At 50.7% G+C, this 7,500-nt stretch overlaps 1 protein-coding gene across 1 annotated transcript in view; it reads right to left on the reverse strand.

Annotated features, from left to right (window-relative positions):
* The window catches only part of LOC106564138 (protein ELFN1), a 209,541-nt gene that overhangs the window by 58,155 nt on the left and 143,886 nt on the right, over positions 1-7,500 (reverse strand). Inside the window, exon 2 of the mRNA XM_082967451.1 lies at positions 1,215-1,272. The gene's annotated coding sequence lies outside the window, so the exon portion shown is untranslated. The remainder of the gene's footprint in view (positions 1-1,214; positions 1,273-7,500) is intronic.

Here is a 7,500-nt window from a genome sequence, read left to right on the forward strand (position 1 = left end):
CTGTCACTATTCTAGAACAACCTGTCACTATTCTAGAACAACCTGTCACTATTCTAGAACAATACTCTCACTATTCTAGAACAATACTCTCACTATTCTAGAACAATACTGTCTCTATTCTAGAACAACCTGTCACTATTCTAGAACAACACTCTCACTATTCTAGAACAATACTGTCGCTATTCTAGAACAATACTCTCACTATTCTAGAACAATACTCTCACTATTCTAGAACAATACTCTCACTATTCTAGAACAACCTGTTACTATTCTAGAACAATACTGTCCCTATTCTTGAACAATACTGTCCCTATTCTAGAACAATACTGTCTCTATTCTTGAACAATACTGTCACTATTCTAGAACAATACTGTCTCTATTCTAGAAAATAAAAGGAGAATAGAAGATGATGGTTCCCAGTGTCATTCTCATTCTTGTCATCAACGGTGATCATCGATGATATCACTGTGACATCACTGAATCTCATATGACCTTGACAAGCTGTCTGTCGCAGTTAACACACTAAATACAGTTTGATTCCAATTTACAGCCTTTCTTCATTCCCCATCTAATGCATCTGTTTATGTGTGTGTGCATGCGGAAATATGGCCGTTTTTATTCACACTCTCCTCGTTCTCTTGCCTGTCAAGACCACAGATTCAATTTGTAAGCCTCCCAGCAGAGAGAGAGGTGGGGAGAGAGAGGACAGAGATAGAGATAGAGGGAGAGAGAAAGGGAGATGGAGGGGGTAATGTCTGTTGATTGAGCCTCCTAGAGTCAGAGATGGGGGATGCCAGGCCGTGTGTGTTAGGGTTGAATGAGTCTCCATGATGGTGCCACGTTGAAAGTCACTGAGCTCTTCAGTAAGGCCATTCTACTGCCAATGTTTGTCTATGGAGATCGCATGGCTGTGTGTTTAATTTTATACACCTGTCAGCAACGGGTGTGGCTGAAATAGCCAAATCCACTCATTTGAAGGGGTGTCCACATATTCTTCTATATATAGTGTATGTAATGTACTGTATGCCCTATGGGCAAGTTACTCCCACCCAGATTACAGCCAACACATCCATCCAAAGACAGGTGTTGAAAGAATGGGTGTCAGCTGGTCCCCTCTGGTCATAGTTGATTGTATTTGGTCCCTATTGTGCCGTGGACAGTTTGTGGACAAAACGACCCGACTACTAGTAGTAATACGGGGCAGTGAGCCTTACTTTAGGTTAAAGGTCAGGGATGTCCTCTTGTTGTCTTGGGGCTCTGGAGTGCAGTTACCTGCGGAAATAACAGAGGAAGAATATTGAGTATCCGCTCCTGTCATCCCCATCTTTCTCTTCATCCATCTCTTGAGTGGGCATCCCTCGTTCTCTCATCTCTCTCTCTCTCTGTATTGATCTCTTGAGTGGGCATCCCTCATTCTCTCATCTCTCTCTCTCTGTATTGATCTCTTGAGTGGGCATCCCTCGTTCTCTCATCTCTCTCTCTCTGTATTGATCTCTTGAGTGGGCATCCCTCGTTCTCTCATCTCTCTCTCTCTGTATTGATCTCTTGAGTGGGTATCCCTCGTTCTCTCATCTCTCTCTCTCTCTCTGTATTGAGCTCAGTTACAAAATTACCATCACAAACACACACAAACACAAACGCACACACGAACACATACACACATACAGACACAGGAACACACACACACATACAGACACACGAACACACACACATACAGACACACAAGACACACATACATAATGGCATGCATCATGACCCAGGATGCATTAGTCAACAAACATCCTCATTAATGTGACGTTCCACTAATGTGCCGCAGTAAATCACTGTAGCTGTGTGTTTAACCTCCAGACAGACTGCATTATGGACTCTGAAACCCAGAGGCCTTTCAACAGATCACCATCATGTTCTGATGCTCACTTCTCTACAGGCTCTGGATCTTCATTAGGCCTGGAGCTGTGTGTGTGTGTGTGTGTGTGTGTGTGTGTGTGTGTGTGTGTGTGTGTGTGTGTGTGTGTGTGTGTGTGTGTGTGTGTGTGTGTGTGTGTGTTAGCCCTGGTACTAATAACTGTTAACACCATAGTGCTTAACCCCCCTAGGGCTGTGGTCAAAATAACACCACCACTATAGAGGGAATAGGGAGAGAGAGAGAGAGAAGGAGAGAGAGAGGAGGTTTAGGGGATATGGAGAGAGGGAGGAAAGGGGAGGAGATGGAGGGGATATGGAGAGAGAGAAGGAGAGAGGGAGGAATAGGGAGGAGATGGAGGGGATATGGAGAGAGAGAAGGAGAGAGAGAAGGAGAGAGGGAGGAATAGGGAGGAGATGGAGGGGATATGGAGAGAGAGAAGGAGAGAGGGAGGAATAGGGAGGAGATGGAGGGGAAATGGAGAGAGAGAAGGAGAGAGGGAGGAATAGGGAGGAGATGTAGGGGACATGGAGAGAGAGAAGGAGAGAGAGAAGGAGAGAGGGAGGAATAGGGAGGAGATGGAGGGGATATGGAGAGAGAGAAGGAGAGAGGGAGGAATAGGGAGGAGATGTAGGGGACATGGAGAGAGAGAAGGAGAGAGAGAAGGAGAGAGGGAGGAATAGGGAGGAGATGTAGGGGACATGGAGAGAGAGAAGGAGAGAGAAGGAGGAGAGAGGGAGGAATAGGGAGGAGATGTAGAGGACATGGAGAGAGAGAAGGAGAGAGAGAAGGAGAGAGGGAGGAATAGGGAGGAGATGTAGGGGACATGGAGAGAGAGAAGGAGAGAGAGAAGGAGAGAGGGAGGAATAGGGAGGAGATGTAGGGGACATGGAGAGAGAGAAGGAGAGAGAAGGAGAGAGGGAGGAATAGGGAGGAGATGTAGGGGACATGGAGAGAGAGAAGGAGAGAGAGAAGGAGAGAGGGAGGAATAGGGACGAGATGTAGGGGATATGGAGAGAGAGAAGGAGAGAGAGAGAAGGAGAGAGGGAGGAGAGAGAGGAGGAGAGAGGGAGGAATAGGGAGGAGATGTAGGGGACATGGAGAGAGAAGGAGAGAGAGAAGGAGAGAGGGAGGAGAGAGAGGAGGAGAGAGGGAGGAATAGGGAGGAGATGTAGGGGACATGGAGAGAGAGAAGGAGAGAGAGAAGGAGAGAGGGAGGAATAGGGAGGATATGTAGGGGACATGGAGAGAGAAGGAGAGAGAGAAGGAGAGAGGGAGGAGAGAGAGGAGGAGAGAGGGAGGAATAGGGAGGAGATGTAGGGGACATGGAGAGAGAGAAGGAGAGAGAGAAGGAGAGAGGGAGGAATAGGGAGGAGATGTAGGGGACATGGAGAGAGAGAAGGAGAGAGAGAAGGAGAGAGGGAGGAATAGGGAGGAGGTGTAGGGGACATGGAGAGAGAGAAGGAGAGAGGGAGGAATAGGGAGGAGATGTAGGGGACATGGAGAGAGAAGGAGAGAGAGAAGGAGAGAGGGAGGAGAGAGAGGAGGAGAGAGGGAGGAATAGGGAGGAGATGTAGGGGACATGGAGAGAGAGAAGGAGAGAGAGAAGGAGAGAGGGAGGAATAGGGAGGAGATGTAGGGGACATGGAGAGAGAGAAGGAGAGAGGGAGGAATAGGGAGGAGATGTAGGGGACATGGAGAGAGAGAAGGAGAGAGAGAAGGAGAGAGGGAGTAATAGGGAGGAGATGTAGGGGACATGGAGAGAGAGAAGGAGAGAGAAGGAGGAGAGAGGGAGGAATAGGGAGAGGATGTAGAGGACATGGAGAGAGAGAAGGAGAGAGAGAAGGAGAGAGGGAGGAATAGGGAGGAGATGTAGGGGACATGGAGAGAGAGAAGGAGAGAGAGAAGGAGAGAGAGAAGGAGAGAGGGAGGAATAGGGAGGAGATGTAGGGGACATGGAGAGAGAGAAGCAGAGAGAAGGAGAGAGGGAGGAATAGGGAGGAGATGTAGGGGACATGGAGAGAGAAGGAGAGAGAGAAGGAGAGAGGGAGGAGAGAGAGGAGGAGAGAGGGAGGAATAGGGAGGAGATGTAGGGGACATGGAGAGAGAGAAGGAGAGAGAGAAGGAGAGAGGGAGGAATAGGGAGGAGATGTAGTGGACATGGAGAGAGAGAAGAAGAGAGAGAAGGAGAGAGGGAGGAATAGGGAGGAGGTGTAGGGGACATGGAGAGAGAGAAGGAGAGAGGGAGGAATAGGAAGGAGATGTAGGGGACATGGAGAGAGAGAAGGAGAGAGAGAAGGAGAGAGGGAGGAATAGGGAGGAGATGTAGGGGACATGGAGAGAGAAGGAGAGAGAGAAGGAGAGAGGGAGGAGAGAGAGGAGGAGAGAGGGAGGAATAGGGAGGAGATGTAGGGGACATGGAGAGAGAGAAGGAGAGAGAGAAGGAGAGAGAGAAGGAGAGAGGGAGGAATAGGGAGGAGATGTAGAGGACATGGAGAGAGAGAAGGAGAGAGAGAAGGAGAGAGAAGGAGAGAGGGAGGAATAGGGAGGAGATGTAGAGGACATGGAGAGAGAGAAGGAGAGAGAGAAGGAGAGAGAAGGAGAGAGGGAGGAATAGGGAGGAGATGTAGAGGACATGGAGAGAGAGAAGGAGAGAGAGAAGGAGAGAGAGAAGGAGAGAGGGAGGAATAGGGAGGAGAGAGATAAGGAGAGAGGGAGGAATAGGGAGGAGATGTAGGGGACATGGAGAGAGAGAAGGAGAGAGAGAAGGAGAGAGGGAGGAAGAGGGACGAGATGTAGGGGATATGGAGAGAGAGAAGGAGAGAGAGAGAAGGAGAGAGGGAGGAGAGAGAGGAGGAGAGAGGGAGGAATAGGGAGGAGATGTAGGGGACATGGAAAGAGAAGGAGAGAGAGAAGGAGAGAGGGAGGAGAGAGAGGAGGAGAGAGGGAGGAATAGGGAGGAGATGTAGGGGACATGGAGAGAGAGAAGGAGAGAGAGAAGGAGAGAGGGAGGAATAGGGAGGAGATGTAGGGGACATGGAGAGAGAAGGAGAGAGAGAAGGAGAGAGGGAGGAGAGAGAGGAGGAGAGAGGGAGGAATAGGGAGGAGATGTAGGGGACATGGAGAGAGAGAAGGAGAGAGAGAAGGAGAGAGGGAGGAATAGGGAGGAGATGTAGGGGACATGGAGAGAGAGAAGGAGAGAGAGAAGGAGAGAGGGAGGAATAGGGAGGAGGTGTAGGGGACATGGAGAGAGAAGGAGAGAGAGAAGGAGAGAGGGAGGAGAGAGAGGAGGAGAGATGGAGGAATAGGGAGGAGATGTAGGGGACATGGAGAGAGAGAAGGAGAGAGAGAAGGAGAGAGAGAGAAGGAGAGAGGGAGGAATAGGAAGGAGATGTAGGGGACATGGAGAGAGAGAAGGAGAGAGAGAAGGAGAGAGGGAGGAATAGGGAGGAGATGTAGGGGACATGGAGAGAGAAGGAGAGAGAGAAGGAGAGGGGAGGAGAGAGAGGAGGAGAGATGGAGGAATAGGGAGGAGATGTAGGGGACATGGAGAGAGAGAAGGAGAGAGAGAAGGAGAGAGAGAAGGAGAGAGGGAGGAATAGGGAGGAGATGTAGGGGACATGGAGAGAGAGAAGGAGAGAGAGAAGGAGAGAGGGAGGAGAGAGAGGAGGAGAGAGGGAGGAATAGGGAGGAGATGTAGGGGACATGGAGAGAGAGAAGGAGAGAGGGAGGAGAGAGAGGAGGAGAGAGGGAGGAATAGGGAGGAGATGTAGGGGACATGGAGAGAGAGAAGGAGAGAGAGAAGGAGAGAGAGAAGGAGAGAGGGGGGAATAGGGAGGAGATGTAGAGGACATGGAGAGAGAGAAGGAGAGAGAGAAGGAGAGAGAAGGAGAGAGGGAGGAATAGGGAGGAGATGTAGAGGACATGGAGAGAGAAGGAGAGAGAGAAGGAGAGAGAAGGAGAGAGGGAGGAATAGGGAGGAGATGTAGAGGACATGGAGAGAGAGAAGGAGAGAGAGAAGGAGAGAGAGAAGGAGAGAGGGAGGAATAGGGAGGAGAGAGATGAGGAATAGGGAGGAGATGTAGGGGATATGGAGAGAGAGAAGGAGAGAGGGAGGAGAGAGGGAGGAGAGAGAGGAGGAGAGAGGGAGGAATAGGGAGGAGATGTAGGGGACATGGAGAGACAGAAGGAGAGAGGGAGGAGAGAGAGGAGGAGAGAGGGAGGAGATGTAGGGGACATGGAGAGAGAGAAGGAGAGAGAGAAGGAGAGAGAGGAGGAGAGAGGTAGGAATAGGGAGGAGATGTAGGGGACATGGAGAGAGAGAAGGAGAGAGAGAAGGAGAGAGGGAGGAATAGGGAGGAGATGTAGGGGACATGGAGAGAGAGAAGGAGAGAGAGAAGGAGAGAGGGAGGAGAGAGAGGAGGAGAGAGGGAGGAATAGGGAGGAGATGTAGGGGACATGGAGAGAGAGAAGGAGAGAGGGAGGAGAGAGAGGAGGAGAGAGGGAGGAATAGGAGGAGATGTAGGGGACATGGAGAGAGAGAAGGAGAGAGAGAAGGAGAGAGAGAAGGAGAGAGGGAGGAATAGGGAGGAGATGTAGAGGACATGGAGAGAGAGAAGGAGAGAGAGAAGGAGAGAGAAGGAGAGAGGGAGGAATAGGGAGGAGATGTAGAGGACATGGAGAGAGAGAAGGAAAGAGAGAAGGAGAGAGAAGGAGAGAGGGAGGAATAGGGAGGAGATGTAGAGGACATGGAGAGAGAGAAGGAGAGAGAGAAGGAGAGAGAGAAGGAGAGAGGGAGGAATAGGGAGGAGAGAGTTGAGGAATAGGGAGGAGATGTAGGGGATATGGAGAGAGAGAAGGAGAGAGAGAAGGAGAGAGGGAGGAGAGAGGGAGGAGAGAGAGGAGGAGAGAGGGAGGAATAGGGAGGAGATGTAGGGGACATGGAGAGAGAGAAGGAGAGAGGGAGGAGAGAGAGGAGGAGAGAGGGAGGAGATGTAGGGGACATGGAGAGAGAGAAGGAGAGAGAGAAGGAGAGTGAGGAGGAGAGAGGTAGGAATAGGGAGGAGATGTAGGGGACATGGAGAGAGAGAAGGAGAGAGAGAAGGAGAGAGAGAAGGAGAGAGAGAAGGAGAGAGGGAGGAGATGTAGGGGACATGGAGAGAGAGAAGGAGAGAGAGAAGGAGAGAGGGAGGAGAGAGAGGAGGAGAGAGGGAGGAAGAGGGAGGAGATGTAGGGGATATGGAGAGAGAGAAGGAGAGAGAGAAGGAGAGAGAGAGGAATAGGGAGGAGATGTAGGGGACATGTAGAGAGAGAAGGAGAGAGAGAAGGAGAGAGGGAGGAATAGGGAGGAGATGTAGGGGACATGGAGAGAGAGAAGGAGAGAGAGAAGGAGAGAGGGAGGAATAGGGAGGAGATGTAGGGGACATGGAGAGAGAGGAGGAGAGAGGGAGGAATAGGGACGAGATGTAGGGGACATGGAGAGAGAGAAGGAGAGAGAGAAGGAGAGAGGGAGGAATAGGGAGGAGATGTAGGGGACATGTAGAGAGAGAAGGAGAGAGAGAAGGAGAGAGGGAGGAATAGGGAGGAGATGTAGGGGA

Source organism: Salmo salar, chromosome 02 (assembly GCF_965601325.2).
Source record: "Salmo salar chromosome 02, fSalSal1, whole genome shotgun sequence".
In the NCBI taxonomy this organism is placed as follows: Eukaryota; Metazoa; Chordata; class Actinopteri; order Salmoniformes; family Salmonidae; genus Salmo; species Salmo salar.